This window comes from Schistocerca cancellata, unplaced genomic scaffold, assembly GCF_023864275.1.
Source record: "Schistocerca cancellata isolate TAMUIC-IGC-003103 unplaced genomic scaffold, iqSchCanc2.1 HiC_scaffold_1144, whole genome shotgun sequence".
Lineage (NCBI taxonomy): Eukaryota > Metazoa > Arthropoda > Insecta > Orthoptera > Acrididae > Schistocerca > Schistocerca cancellata.
Window position 1 is genome coordinate 4,114,872 of NW_026047143.1, and position 12,094 is coordinate 4,126,965.

Sequence of the window (12,094 nt, forward strand, 5' to 3'; positions counted from 1 at the left end):
AAGCGCTTCCTTCCGCAACCGCCAGTTCCTCGAGGACGGCGCGGGGAGGCGCGCCCGGCGTCCCAGCAGAGCGACGGCCGAATTGGCGGGCGCACCGCCGCGTGTGTGAGACGCACTGCTGCTCGTTGCACCCCCTGTCATTTGCTGGGCGCGTGCAGCCTTCGACACTAGCGGAGGACGCATCTTGTCCCTGGTGTTCAGCGGAGGGCCTGTGCGGGGTGTGGCATTATCGTGCTGGAGGGCGCCACTGGTAGCGATGTGGGCTTCCTCGCTTCGCCTCGCCTCACACCAGGTGTCTGCGTAGTTTGCAGTGCATTCGCACCATTCCTATCCCTGTCCCTGTCCCCGTCCCGACTTGTCCCGACTCTGCTCGACTGCCGCTCGCTGCCGCTCGGGTCGTGGTCCATATGACAGCGCAAGCACGACAAACGTCTGCGGGACGAGACGAGACGAGACGAGACGAGACGACTAAGGAATAAATTCGTGGTTACAAATCAAATTTGGAACTCTACACTCCTACACAACAATAGGCGGTGACGTATTTCAGAAATCACCTGCCGATTCGTACTGTTTTGTCGTTTTCAAAGTCTTCTTGGCAAACTTGGTTAGCACATTCTCCCTCAAACTGAGTTAACTACTGCATTTTCGTACCAGTACAGTAGTTTAAAAGGCTTAAGGAAGCATCTTTGTCACAACAGAAAGGTAGTTTGAAAATTGGGCTGGCGACATAACAAAAAAAAAGAAAAGGAAGGGAGCCAACAGCACCCGGGTTTCCCAGGCGGTCACCCATCCAAGTACTAGCCGGGCCCGATGATGCTTAACTTCGGTGATCGGACGAGAACCGGTGTATTCATTATGGTATGGCCGTTGGCGCTCATCTAATGTAGGAGCACGGCAGAATTCGCGTTCGGCTTTTCTCCCAACACACAAAATGTTAGTTTTCGGCCGCATTTGACGAAAGCGCTTCCTTCCGCAACCGCCAGTTCCTCGAGGACGGCGCGGGGAAGCGCGCCCGGTGTCCCAGCAGAGCGACGGCCGAATTGGCGGGCGCACCGCCGCGTGTGTGAGACGCACTGCTGCTCGTTGCACCCCCTGTCATTCGCTGGGCGCGTGCAGCCTTCGACACTAGCGGAGGACGCATCTTGTCCCTGGTGTTCAGCGGAGGGCCTGTGCGGGGTGTGGCAGTATCGTGCTGGAGGGCGCCACTGGTAGCGATGTGGGCTTCCTCGCTTCGCCTCGCCTCACACCAGGTGTCTGCGTAGTTTGCAGTGCATTCGCACCATTCCTATCCCTGTCCCTGTCCCCGTCCCGACTTGTCCCGACTTTGCTCGACTGCCGCTCGCTGCCGCTCGGGTCGTGGTCCATATGACAGCGCAAGCACGACAAACGTCTGCGGGACGAGACGAGACGAGACGAGACGAGACGACTAAGGAATAAATTCGTGGTTACAAATCAAATTTGGAACTCTACACTCCTACACAACAATAGGCGGTGACGTATTTCAGAAATCACCTGCCGATTCGTACTGTTTTGTCGTTTTCAAAGTCTTCTTGGCAAACTTGGTTAGCACATTCTCCCTCAAACTGAGTTAACTACTGCATTTTCGTACCAGTACAGTAGTTTAAAAGGCTTAAGGAAGCATCTTTGTCACAACAGAAAGGTAGTTTGAAAATTGGGCTGGCGACATAACAAAAAAAAAGAAAAGGAAGGGAGCCAACAGCACCCGGGTTTCCCAGGCGGTCACCCATCCAAGTACTAGCCGGGCCCGATGATGCTTAACTTCGGTGATCGGACGAGAACCGGTGTATTCATCATGGTATGGCCGTTGGCGCTCATCTAATGTAGGAGCACGGCAGAATTCGCGTTCGGCTTTTCTCCCAACACACAAAATGTTAGTTTTCGGCCGCATTTGACGAAAGCGCTTCCTTCCGCAACCGCCAGTTCCTCGAGGACGGCGCGGGGAGGCGCGCCCGGCGTCCCAGCAGAGCGACGGCCGAATTGGCGGGCGCACCGCCGCGTGTGTGAGACGCACTGCTGCTCGTTGCACCCCCTGTCATTTGCTGGGCGCGTGCAGCCTTCGACACTAGCGGAGGACGCATCTTGTCCCTGGTGTTCAGCGGAGGGCCTGTGCGGGGTGTGGCATTATCGTGCTGGAGGGCGCCACTGGTAGCGATGTGGGCTTCCTCGCTTCGCCTCGCCTCACACCAGGTGTCTGCGTAGTTTGCAGTGCATTCGCACCATTCCTATCCCTGTCCCTGTCCCCGTCCCGACTTGTCCCGACTCTGCTCGACTGCCGCTCGCTGCCGCTCGGGTCGTGGTCCATATGACAGCGCAAGCACGACAAACGTCTGCGGGACGAGACGAGACGAGACGAGACGAGACGACTAAGGAATAAATTCGTGGTTACAAATCAAATTTGGAACTCTACACTCCTACACAACAATAGGCGGTGACGTATTTCAGAAATCACCTGCCGATTCGTACTGTTTTGTCGTTTTCAAAGTCTTCTTGGCAAACTTGGTTAGCACATTCTCCCTCAAACTGAGTTATCTACTGCATTTTCGTACCAGTACAGTAGTTTAAAAGGCTTAAGGAAGCATCTTTGTCACAACAGAAAGGTAGTTTGAAAATTGGGCTGGCGACATAACAAAAAAAAAGAAAAGGAAGGGAGCCAACAGCACCCGGGTTTCCCAGGCGGTCACCCATCCAAGTACTAGCCGGGCCCGATGATGCTTAACTTCGGTGATCGGACGAGAACCGGTGTATTCATTATGGTATGGCCGTTGGCGCTCATCTAATGTAGGAGCACGGCAGAATTCGCGTTCGGCTTTTCTCCCAACACACAAAATGTTAGTTTTCGGCCGCATTTGACGAAAGCGCTTCCTTCCGCAACCGCCAGTTCCTCGAGGACGGCGCGGGGAGGCGCGCCCGGTGTCCCAGCAGAGCGACGGCCGAATTGGCGGGCGCACCGCCGCGTGTGTGAGACGCACTGCTGCTCGTTGCACCCCCTGTCATTCGCTGGGCGCGTGCAGCCTTCGACACTAGCGGAGGACGCATCTTGTCCCTGGTGTTCAGCGGAGGGCCTGTGCGGGGTGTGGCAGTATCGTGCTGGAGGGCGCCACTGGTAGCGATGTGGGCTTCCTCGCTTCGCCTCGCCTCACACCAGGTGTCTGCGTAGTTTGCAGTGCATTCGCACCATTCCTATCCCTGTCCCTGTCCCCGTCCCGACTTGTCCCGACTTTGCTCGACTGCCGCTCGCTGCCGCTCGGGTCGTGGTCCATATGACAGCGCAAGCACGACAAACGTCTGCGGGACGAGACGAGACGAGACGAGACGAGACGACTAAGGAATAAATTCGTGGTTACAAATCAAATTTGGAACTCTACACTCCTACACAACAATAGGCGGTGACGTATTTCAGAAATCACCTGCCGATTCGTACTGTTTTGTCGTTTTCAAAGTCTTCTTGGCAAACTTGGTTAGCACATTCTCCCTCAAACTGAGTTAACTACTGCATTTTCGTACCAGTACAGTAGTTTAAAAGGCTTAAGGAAGCATCTTTGTCACAACAGAAAGGTAGTTTGAAAATTGGGCTGGCGACATAACAAAAAAAAAGAAAAGGAAGGGAGCCAACAGCACCCGGGTTTCCCAGGCGGTCACCCATCCAAGTACTAGCCGGGCCCGATGATGCTTAACTTCGGTGATCGGACGAGAACCGGTGTATTCATCATGGTATGGCCGTTGGCGCTCATCTAATGTAGGAGCACGGCAGAATTCGCGTTCGGCTTTTCTCCCAACACACAAAATGTTAGTTTTCGGCCGCATTTGACGAAAGCGCTTCCTTCCGCAACCGCCAGTTCCTCGAGGACGGCGCGGGGAGGCGCGCCCGGCGTCCCAGCAGAGCGACGGCCGAATTGGCGGGCGCACCGCCGCGTGTGTGAGACGCACTGCTGCTCGTTGCACCCCCTGTCATTTGCTGGGCGCGTGCAGCCTTCGACACTAGCGGAGGACGCATCTTGTCCCTGGTGTTCAGCGGAGGGCCTGTGCGGGGTGTGGCATTATCGTGCTGGAGGGCGCCACTGGTAGCGATGTGGGCTTCCTCGCTTCGCCTCGCCTCACACCAGGTGTCTGCGTAGTTTGCAGTGCATTCGCACCATTCCTATCCCTGTCCCTGTCCCCGTCCCGACTTGTCCCGACTCTGCTCGACTGCCGCTCGCTGCCGCTCGGGTCGTGGTCCATATGACAGCGCAAGCACGACAAACGTCTGCGGGACGAGACGAGACGAGACGAGACGAGACGACTAAGGAATAAATTCGTGGTTACAAATCAAATTTGGAACTCTACACTCCTACACAACAATAGGCGGTGACGTATTTCAGAAATCACCTGCCGATTCGTACTGTTTTGTCGTTTTCAAAGTCTTCTTGGCAAACTTGGTTAGCACATTCTCCCTCAAACTGAGTTATCTACTGCATTTTCGTACCAGTACAGTAGTTTAAAAGGCTTAAGGAAGCATCTTTGTCACAACAGAAAGGTAGTTTGAAAATTGGGCTGGCGACATAACAAAAAAAAAGAAAAGGAAGGGAGCCAACAGCACCCGGGTTTCCCAGGCGGTCACCCATCCAAGTACTAGCCGGGCCCGATGATGCTTAACTTCGGTGATCGGACGAGAACCGGTGTATTCATTATGGTATGGCCGTTGGCGCTCATCTAATGTAGGAGCACGGCAGAATTCGCGTTCGGCTTTTCTCCCAACACACAAAATGTTAGTTTTCGGCCGCATTTGACGAAAGCGCTTCCTTCCGCAACCGCCAGTTCCTCGAGGACGGCGCGGGGAGGCGCGCCCGGTGTCCCAGCAGAGCGACGGCCGAATTGGCGGGCGCACCGCCGCGTGTGTGAGACGCACTGCTGCTCGTTGCACCCCCTGTCATTCGCTGGGCGCGTGCAGCCTTCGACACTAGCGGAGGACGCATCTTGTCCCTGGTGTTCAGCGGAGGGCCTGTGCGGGGTGTGGCAGTATCGTGCTGGAGGGCGCCACTGGTAGCGATGTGGGCTTCCTCGCTTCGCCTCGCCTCACACCAGGTGTCTGCGTAGTTTGCAGTGCATTCGCACCATTCCTATCCCTGTCCCTGTCCCCGTCCCGACTTGTCCCGACTTTGCTCGACTGCCGCTCGCTGCCGCTCGGGTCGTGGTCCATATGACAGCGCAAGCACGACAAACGTCTGCGGGACGAGACGAGACGAGACGAGACGAGACGACTAAGGAATAAATTCGTGGTTACAAATCAAATTTGGAACTCTACACTCCTACACAACAATAGGCGGTGACGTATTTCAGAAATCACCTGCCGATTCGTACTGTTTTGTCGTTTTCAAAGTCTTCTTGGCAAACTTGGTTAGCACATTCTCCCTCAAACTGAGTTAACTACTGCATTTTCGTACCAGTACAGTAGTTTAAAAGGCTTAAGGAAGCATCTTTGTCACAACAGAAAGGTAGTTTGAAAATTGGGCTGGCGACATAACAAAAAAAAAGAAAAGGAAGGGAGCCAACAGCACCCGGGTTTCCCAGGCGGTCACCCATCCAAGTACTAGCCGGGCCCGATGATGCTTAACTTCGGTGATCGGACGAGAACCGGTGTATTCATCATGGTATGGCCGTTGGCGCTCATCTAATGTAGGAGCACGGCAGAATTCGCGTTCGGCTTTTCTCCCAACACACAAAATGTTAGTTTTCGGCCGCATTTGACGAAAGCGCTTCCTTCCGCAACCGCCAGTTCCTCGAGGACGGCGCGGGGAGGCGCGCCCGGCGTCCCAGCAGAGCGACGGCCGAATTGGCGGGCGCACCGCCGCGTGTGTGAGACGCACTGCTGCTCGTTGCACCCCCTGTCATTTGCTGGGCGCGTGCAGCCTTCGACACTAGCGGAGGACGCATCTTGTCCCTGGTGTTCAGCGGAGGGCCTGTGCGGGGTGTGGCATTATCGTGCTGGAGGGCGCCACTGGTAGCGATGTGGGCTTCCTCGCTTCGCCTCGCCTCACACCAGGTGTCTGCGTAGTTTGCAGTGCATTCGCACCATTCCTATCCCTGTCCCTGTCCCCGTCCCGACTTGTCCCGACTCTGCTCGACTGCCGCTCGCTGCCGCTCGGGTCGTGGTCCATATGACAGCGCAAGCACGACAAACGTCTGCGGGACGAGACGAGACGAGACGAGACGAGACGACTAAGGAATAAATTCGTGGTTACAAATCAAATTTGGAACTCTACACTCCTACACAACAATAGGCGGTGACGTATTTCAGAAATCACCTGCCGATTCGTACTGTTTTGTCGTTTTCAAAGTCTTCTTGGCAAACTTGGTTAGCACATTCTCCCTCAAACTGAGTTAACTACTGCATTTTCGTACCAGTACAGTAGTTTAAAAGGCTTAAGGAAGCATCTTTGTCACAACAGAAAGGTAGTTTGAAAATTGGGCTGGCGACATAACAAAAAAAAAGAAAAGGAAGGGAGCCAACAGCACCCGGGTTTCCCAGGCGGTCACCCATCCAAGTACTAGCCGGGCCCGATGATGCTTAACTTCGGTGATCGGACGAGAACCGGTGTATTCATTATGGTATGGCCGTTGGCGCTCATCTAATGTAGGAGCACGGCAGAATTCGCGTTCGGCTTTTCTCCCAACACACAAAATGTTAGTTTTCGGCCGCATTTGACGAAAGCGCTTCCTTCCGCAACCGCCAGTTCCTCGAGGACGGCGCGGGGAGGCGCGCCCGGTGTCCCAGCAGAGCGACGGCCGAATTGGCGGGCGCACCGCCGCGTGTGTGAGACGCACTGCTGCTCGTTGCACCCCCTGTCATTCGCTGGGCGCGTGCAGCCTTCGACACTAGCGGAGGACGCATCTTGTCCCTGGTGTTCAGCGGAGGGCCTGTGCGGGGTGTGGCAGTATCGTGCTGGAGGGCGCCACTGGTAGCGATGTGGGCTTCCTCGCTTCGCCTCGCCTCACACCAGGTGTCTGCGTAGTTTGCAGTGCATTCGCACCATTCCTATCCCTGTCCCTGTCCCCGTCCCGACTTGTCCCGACTTTGCTCGACTGCCGCTCGCTGCCGCTCGGGTCGTGGTCCATATGACAGCGCAAGCACGACAAACGTCTGCGGGACGAGACGAGACGAGACGAGACGAGACGACTAAGGAATAAATTCGTGGTTACAAATCAAATTTGGAACTCTACACTCCTACACAACAATAGGCGGGGACGTATTTCAGAAATCACCTGCCGATTCGTACTGTTTTGTCGTTTTCAAAGTCTTCTTGGCAAACTTGGTTAGCACATTCTCCCTCAAACTGAGTTAATTACTGCATTTTCGTACCATTACAGTAGTTTAAAAGGCTTAAGGAAGCATCTTTGTCACAACAGAAAGGTAGTTTGAAAATTGGGCTGGCGACATAACAAAAAAGAAGAAAAGGAGGGGAGCCAACAGCACCCGGGTTTCCCAGGCGGTCACCCATCCAAGTACTAGCCGGGCCCGATGATGCTTAACTTCGGTGATCGGACGAGAACCGGTGTATTCATTATGGTATGGCCGTTGGCGCTCATCTAATGTAGGAGCACGGCAGAATTCGCGTTCGGCTTTTCTCCCAACACACAAAATGTTAGTTTTCGGCCGCATTTGACGAAAGCGCTTCCTTCCGCAACCGCCAGTTCCTCGAGGACGGCGCGGGGAGGCGCGCCCGGTGTCCCAGCAGAGCGACGGCCGAATTGGCGGGCGCACCGCCGCGTGTGTGAGACGCACTGCTGCTCGTTGCACCCCCTGTCATTCGCTGGGCGCGTGCAGCCTTCGACACTAGCGGAGGACGCATCTTGTCCCTGGTGTTCAGCGGAGGGCCTGTGCGGGGTGTGGCAGTATCGTGCTGGAGGGCGCCACTGGTAGCGATGTGGGCTTCCTCGCTTCGCCTCGCCTCACACCAGGTGTCTGCGTAGTTTGCAGTGCATTCGCACCATTCCTATCCCTGTCCCTGTCCCCGTCCCGACTTGTCCCGACTTTGCTCGACTGCCGCTCGCTGCCGCTCGGGTCGTGGTCCATATGACAGCGCAAGCACGACAAACGTCTGCGGGACGAGACGAGACGAGACGAGACGAGACGACTAAGGAATAAATTCGTGGTTACAAATCAAATTTGGAACTCTACACTCCTACACAACAATAGGCGGTGACGTATTTCAGAAATCACCTGCCGATTCGTACTGTTTTGTCGTTTTCAAAGTCTTCTTGGCAAACTTGGTTAGCACATTCTCCCTCAAACTGAGTTAACTACTGCATTTTCGTACCAGTACAGTAGTTTAAAAGGCTTAAGGAAGCATCTTTGTCACAACAGAAAGGTAGTTTGAAAATTGGGCTGGCGACATAACAAAAAAAAAGAAAAGGAAGGGAGCCAACAGCACCCGGGTTTCCCAGGCGGTCACCCATCCAAGTACTAGCCGGGCCCGATGATGCTTAACTTCGGTGATCGGACGAGAACCGGTGTATTCATCATGGTATGGCCGTTGGCGCTCATCTAATGTAGGAGCACGGCAGAATTCGCGTTCGGCTTTTCTCCCAACACACAAAATGTTAGTTTTCGGCCGCATTTGACGAAAGCGCTTCCTTCCGCAACCGCCAGTTCCTCGAGGACGGCGCGGGGAGGCGCGCCCGGCGTCCCAGCAGAGCGACGGCCGAATTGGCGGGCGCACCGCCGCGTGTGTGAGACGCACTGCTGCTCGTTGCACCCCCTGTCATTTGCTGGGCGCGTGCAGCCTTCGACACTAGCGGAGGACGCATCTTGTCCCTGGTGTTCAGCGGAGGGCCTGTGCGGGGTGTGGCATTATCGTGCTGGAGGGCGCCACTGGTAGCGATGTGGGCTTCCTCGCTTCGCCTCGCCTCACACCAGGTGTCTGCGTAGTTTGCAGTGCATTCGCACCATTCCTATCCCTGTCCCTGTCCCCGTCCCGACTTGTCCCGACTCTGCTCGACTGCCGCTCGCTGCCGCTCGGGTCGTGGTCCATATGACAGCGCAAGCACGACAAACGTCTGCGGGACGAGACGAGACGAGACGAGACGAGACGACTAAGGAATAAATTCGTGGTTACAAATCAAATTTGGAACTCTACACTCCTACACAACAATAGGCGGTGACGTATTTCAGAAATCACCTGCCGATTCGTACTGTTTTGTCGTTTTCAAAGTCTTCTTGGCAAACTTGGTTAGCACATTCTCCCTCAAACTGAGTTAACTACTGCATTTTCGTACCAGTACAGTAGTTTAAAAGGCTTAAGGAAGCATCTTTGTCACAACAGAAAGGTAGTTTGAAAATTGGGCTGGCGACATAACAAAAAAAAAAGAAAAGGAAGGGAGCCAACAGCACCCGGGTTTCCCAGGCGGTCACCCATCCAAGTACTAGCCGGGCCCGATGATGCTTAACTTCGGTGATCGGACGAGAACCGGTGTATTCATTATGGTATGGCCGTTGGCGCTCATCTAATGTAGGAGCACGGCAGAATTCGCGTTCGGCTTTTCTCCCAACACACAAAATGTTAGTTTTCGGCCGCATTTGACGAAAGCGCTTCCTTCCGCAACCGCCAGTTCCTCGAGGACGGCGCGGGGAGGCGCGCCCGGTGTCCCAGCAGAGCGACGGCCGAATTGGCGGGCGCACCGCCGCGTGTGTGAGACGCACTGCTGCTCGTTGCACCCCCTGTCATTCGCTGGGCGCGTGCAGCCTTCGACACTAGCGGAGGACGCATCTTGTCCCTGGTGTTCAGCGGAGGGCCTGTGCGGGGTGTGGCATTATCGTGCTGGAGGGCGCCACTGGTAGCGATGTGGGCTTCCTCGCTTCGCCTCGCCTCACACCAGGTGTCTGCGTAGTTTGCAGTGCATTCGCACCATTCCTATCCCTGTCCCTGTCCCCGTCCCGACTTGTCCCGACTTTGCTCGACTGCCGCTCGCTGCCGCTCGGGTCGTGGTCCATATGACAGCGCAAGCACGACAAACGTCTGCGGGACGAGACGAGACGAGACGAGACGAGACGACTAAGGAATAAATTCGTGGTTACAAATCAAATTTGGAACTCTACACTCCTACACAACAATAGGCGGTGACGTATTTCAGAAATCACCTGCCGATTCGTACTGTTTTGTCGTTTTCAAAGTCTTCTTGGCAAACTTGGTTAGCACATTCTCCCTCAAACTGAGTTAATTACTGCATTTTCGTACCATTACAGTAGTTTAAAAGGCTTAAGGAAGCATCTTTGTCACAACAGAAAGGTAGTTTGAAAATTGGGCTGGCGACATAACAAAAAAGAAGAAAAGGAAGGGAGCCAACAGCACCCGGGTTTCCCAGGCGGTCACCCATCCAAGTACTAGCCGGGCCCGATGATGCTTAACTTCGGTGATCGGACGAGAACCGGTGTATTCATTATGGTATGGCCGTTGGCGCTCATCTAATGTAGGAGCACGGCAGAATTCGCGTTCGGCTTTTCTCCCAACACACAAAATGTTAGTTTTCGGCCGCATTTGACGAAAGCGCTTCCTTCCGCAACCGCCAGTTCCTCGAGGACGGCGCGGGGAGGCGCGCCCGGCGTCCCAGCAGAGCGACGGCCGAATTGGCGGGCGCACCGCCGCGTGTGTGAGACGCACTGCTGCTCGTTGCACCCCCTGTCATTTGCTGGGCGCGTGCAGCCTTCGACACTAGCGGAGGACGCATCTTGTCCCTGGTGTTCAGCGGAGGGCCTGTGCGGTGTGTGGCATTATCGTGCTGGAGGGCGCCACTGGTAGCGATGTGGGCTTCCTCGCTTCGCCTCGCCTCACACCAGGTGTCTGCGTAGTTTGCAGTGCATTCGCACCATTCCTATCCCTGTCCCTGTCCCCGTCCCGACTTGTCCCGACTCTGCTCGACTGCCGCTCGCTGCCGCTCGGGTCGTGGTCCATATGACAGCGCAAGCACGACAAACGTCTGCGGGACGAGACGAGACGAGACGAGACGAGACGACTAAGGAATAAATTCGTGGTTACAAATCAAATTTGGAACTCTACACTCCTACACATCAATAGGCGGTGACGTATTTCAGAAATCACCTGCTGATTCGTACTGTTTTGTCGTTTTCAAAGTCTTCTTGGCAAACTTGGTTAGCACATTCTCCCTCAAACTGAGTTAATTACTGCATTTTCGTACCATTACAGTAGTTTAAAAGGCTTAAGGAAGCATCTTTCTCACAACAGAAAGGTAGTTTGAAAATTGGGCTGGCGACATAAAAAAAAAAAGGAAGGGAGCCAACAGCACCCGGGTTTCCCAGGCGGTCACCCATCCAAGTACTAGCCGGGCCCGATGATGCTTAACTTCGGTGATCGGACGAGAACCGGTGTATTCATCATGGTATGGCCGTTGGCGCTCATCTAATGTAGGAGCACGGCAGAATTCGCGTTCGGCTTTTCTCCCAACACACAAAATGTTAGTTTTCGGCCGCATTTGACGAAAGCGCTTCCTTCCGCAACCGCCAGTTCCTCGAGGACGGCGCGGGGAGGCGCGCCCGGCGTCCCAGCAGAGCGACGGCCGAATTGGCGGGCGCACCGCCGCGTGTGTGAGACGCACTGCTGCTCGTTGCACCCCCTGTCATTTGCTGGGCGCGTGCAGCCTTCGACACTAGCGGAGGACGCATCTTGTCCCTGGTGTTCAGCGGAGGGCCTGTGCGGGGTGTGGCATTATCGTGCTGGAGGGCGCCACTGGTAGCGATGTGGGCTTCCTCGCTTCGCCTCGCCTCACACCAGGTGTCTGCGTAGTTTGCAGTGCATTCGCACCATTCCTATCCCTGTCCCTGTCCCCGTCCCGACTTGTCCCGACTCTGCTCGACTGCCGCTCGCTGCCGCTCGGGTCGTGGTCCATATGACAGCGCAAGCACGACAAACGTCTGCGGGACGAGACGAGACGAGACGAGACGAGACGACTAAGGAATAAATTCGTGGTTACAAATCAAATTTGGAACTCTACACTCCTACACAACAATAGGCGGTGACGTATTTCAGAAATCACCTGCCGATTCGTACTGTTTTGTCGTTTTCAAAGTCTTCTTGGCAAACTT

The 12,094-nt window shown here is 55.0% G+C and overlaps 12 non-coding genes across 12 annotated transcripts; all 12 read right to left on the reverse strand.

Annotated features, from left to right (window-relative positions):
- Window positions 1-753: 753 nt before the first annotated feature.
- On the reverse strand, window positions 754-872 carry LOC126159646 (5S ribosomal RNA). Its single transcript, XR_007534496.1, has one exon. It is a non-coding gene; the product is annotated as a 5S ribosomal RNA (ribosomal RNA).
- Window positions 873-1,711: 839 nt separating this feature from the next.
- On the reverse strand, window positions 1,712-1,830 carry LOC126159448 (5S ribosomal RNA). Its single transcript, XR_007534311.1, has one exon. It is a non-coding gene; the product is annotated as a 5S ribosomal RNA (ribosomal RNA).
- Window positions 1,831-2,669: 839 nt separating this feature from the next.
- On the reverse strand, window positions 2,670-2,788 carry LOC126159647 (5S ribosomal RNA). The gene has a single exon (XR_007534497.1). It is a non-coding gene; the product is annotated as a 5S ribosomal RNA (ribosomal RNA).
- An 839-nt stretch (window positions 2,789-3,627) lies between these two features.
- LOC126159450 (5S ribosomal RNA) lies at window positions 3,628-3,746 on the reverse strand. Its single transcript, XR_007534312.1, has one exon. It is a non-coding gene; the product is annotated as a 5S ribosomal RNA (ribosomal RNA).
- Window positions 3,747-4,585: 839 nt separating this feature from the next.
- LOC126159649 (5S ribosomal RNA) lies at window positions 4,586-4,704 on the reverse strand. The gene has a single exon (XR_007534499.1). It is a non-coding gene; the product is annotated as a 5S ribosomal RNA (ribosomal RNA).
- Window positions 4,705-5,543: 839 nt separating this feature from the next.
- LOC126159451 (5S ribosomal RNA) lies at window positions 5,544-5,662 on the reverse strand. Its single transcript, XR_007534313.1, has one exon. It is a non-coding gene; the product is annotated as a 5S ribosomal RNA (ribosomal RNA).
- An 839-nt stretch (window positions 5,663-6,501) lies between these two features.
- Window positions 6,502-6,620, reverse strand: LOC126159650 (5S ribosomal RNA). The gene has a single exon (XR_007534500.1). It is a non-coding gene; the product is annotated as a 5S ribosomal RNA (ribosomal RNA).
- An 839-nt stretch (window positions 6,621-7,459) lies between these two features.
- Window positions 7,460-7,578, reverse strand: LOC126159651 (5S ribosomal RNA). The gene has a single exon (XR_007534501.1). It is a non-coding gene; the product is annotated as a 5S ribosomal RNA (ribosomal RNA).
- Window positions 7,579-8,417: 839 nt separating this feature from the next.
- Window positions 8,418-8,536, reverse strand: LOC126159452 (5S ribosomal RNA). The gene has a single exon (XR_007534314.1). It is a non-coding gene; the product is annotated as a 5S ribosomal RNA (ribosomal RNA).
- An 840-nt stretch (window positions 8,537-9,376) lies between these two features.
- On the reverse strand, window positions 9,377-9,495 carry LOC126159652 (5S ribosomal RNA). The gene has a single exon (XR_007534502.1). It is a non-coding gene; the product is annotated as a 5S ribosomal RNA (ribosomal RNA).
- Window positions 9,496-10,334: 839 nt separating this feature from the next.
- Window positions 10,335-10,453, reverse strand: LOC126159653 (5S ribosomal RNA). The gene has a single exon (XR_007534503.1). It is a non-coding gene; the product is annotated as a 5S ribosomal RNA (ribosomal RNA).
- Window positions 10,454-11,286: 833 nt separating this feature from the next.
- On the reverse strand, window positions 11,287-11,405 carry LOC126159453 (5S ribosomal RNA). The gene has a single exon (XR_007534315.1). It is a non-coding gene; the product is annotated as a 5S ribosomal RNA (ribosomal RNA).
- Window positions 11,406-12,094: the final 689 nt, after the last annotated feature.